Source organism: Egretta garzetta, unplaced genomic scaffold, assembly GCF_000687185.1.
Source record: "Egretta garzetta isolate BGI_Z169 unplaced genomic scaffold, ASM68718v1 scaffold701, whole genome shotgun sequence".
Taxonomy (NCBI): Eukaryota; Metazoa; Chordata; class Aves; order Pelecaniformes; family Ardeidae; genus Egretta; species Egretta garzetta.
This window is the reverse complement of record NW_009258492.1, coordinates 71,887-74,058: the sequence shown is the minus strand read 5'-3', so window position 1 is coordinate 74,058 and position 2,172 is coordinate 71,887.

Genomic DNA, 2,172 nt, shown 5'->3' with positions numbered 1-2,172 from the left:
CCCTGGAACTGCAATAAAAGCTGTCTTGCATCGAAATGTTGACCTCTGGTCGTTCTTCATCCTTCCTTCTTCTTTCCCACTTCCCCCATACCTCAGAGCGTGGTCGTCTGGGCTGCTTGAATCTGCCACGGCAGTGCCCTTGGGTCGCTTGGGCAGTTTGCTCAGTGTGCTACCCCTGATGACGACAGTCCCAGCTGGGTCTTAGAGAAAACATCCCACTGAGCTGCCTCTGGTCTCCCACCAGCAATAAACACAATACATTCCCAAAGCCCACGGGGAATATGTGAAAGAGCCCTAGGTGTCTTGCAGAAGCTCTTCCAAATCCTCTGCCTGAGCAGCGCACCTGGCATCACCTCCTTGTGTTGGCTCGTTAGGGGTCGCGTCTGGAGGTCTGGGGAAATGGAGAGACGAGCACCGCATGTAGAGGGCTGCTGAGCATGCCCCTGTGCCAAGGCGGAGGCGGGGGGCAGTGGGAAGGGGTGAGATAGACACAGCCCTGCCTTCCCAAGTGTCCTCCCAGAGCCATGAAACGGCCATGGGTATGCAGTCACATGAAGCACAAAGCTCTTGGAGCAGGAGGTTGGACTGCCTACCCTCCTGAGGGCCGTCCCTTCCCCAGGTATCTTCTGATCCTGCAAGGTGGTCTTGGACAGAGGCAGCAGGAAGGGCAGTCAGCGTGGCAGCATGTTGGTCTCTGCTGGGAACTCAGGAAAAGAGGCCTCATCCACAACTGTCTGTTGAAGTGGAAGTCGAAGTTCCTTCCAGCAGTGGAAGGAAATAAGGCAGCAAAATTACAAGAGCAGGGGTACTATTTCTTCCACCGCCTGAGCAGAAGTTTGCGCATCTTCTCTTCTCCTTGAGGATGTTTCTGCATCTGCCCATCCCCACACCTACCCAGAGTCCCCTTGGCTGACTCTCGGGCATCCGCCATGTTCTGGCTGTCACGATGTCCCCTGCGTGGCTGCAGAGGACACAGTAGTGGAAAGGGGGTTGTGGTGACCCCATCACGTCTGCTGTGGGTGGGTGCGTTGAGGGGGTGTGGCAATGTGGGTTACGTTGTGGGCTGGTGTGCGAGGCAGGGGAGCAAAGGGCCGGCAAAGTCTGGCCCAGAGCATCGGGCTGGGGGAAGCTCTCCTGTCCTGCCTGGGCAGAGCTGTGTTTTCCAGAGTGGGGTGGGTGAGACAGCTCAAGCAGGAGAGCAAGACAGGGCCGGAAGTGCTCAAAGCAGCAGAGGAAGATGGAGGGAAAACAGGACGAGGAGGTGGTGCAGGGATGCAGGAATGTGGTGAGCATAGAGGCATGGCTTTTAGGGTGGTGCTGGGCTTTGCTCGCCCCCTCCCCTGTCGACGCATGGCTTCCCAAGTGGCTCTGACCTGGGCCTCGGCCACTGGAGTGGCTCTGTGGGTGTCCCAATCCCCGCAGCCCTAAGACTGCAGGCAGCCTGTGGGGAATGGCCAGAGCGGGTGGCAAAGTCACTGTGGGGCCCAACAGCTCTTCCTGGGCCGAGAGTGCAGGAGCCAAGAGTGGGGAGAAGACCAGGAGGGCAAAGAGGGAGCAGCTCTTCTCAAAGGAGACGAGCAGTGTCCCTGCTCTGGGTGACCCTCCTGCGGAGGGATGTGATCCCCGAGGGCAGGCAGGAGAGAGCGAGGCGGCTCCCACAGGTCCCCCTAAGAAAGCCCCGGGAGGAAGATGGCTGGGACCCTCATGTGGGCTCATGTTGCCACGTGGGGTGGTGGGTACAGAGAAAGGATGAAGAACGACCAGAGGTCAACATTGCGATGCAAGAGAGCTTTTATTGCAGTTCCAGGGGAGGAGGGAATTGGGAGAAGAGCGGGGTGCTGGCCAAGGGCAGTCCCCATCTCCTGGCAGTGGACAGAGTGACAGCGAGCATCATCCCTGCCGCAGGAGCAGGCACCCAGTGCCAGTCTCTGTCATCAAGGGCCAGCGAGTTTTGAAGGGATGATCAGCAGGGTGGAGGAAGGCAGAGATGTCCCCAAGCAAACACGAGGCGTCCAGGCTCTGGAGCCCAGCAATGCCATAGGGATGTCCTTCCTTCGGGTGTTGCGTTGGGATGTCTTGGGATCTTGTCAGGAGCTCTTTCTCATCTCTAGCCGGATCCAGTGTGGGGTTTAGCAGGGCCCACAGTTGCCATTGAGGTACCTGTGGCCGGCG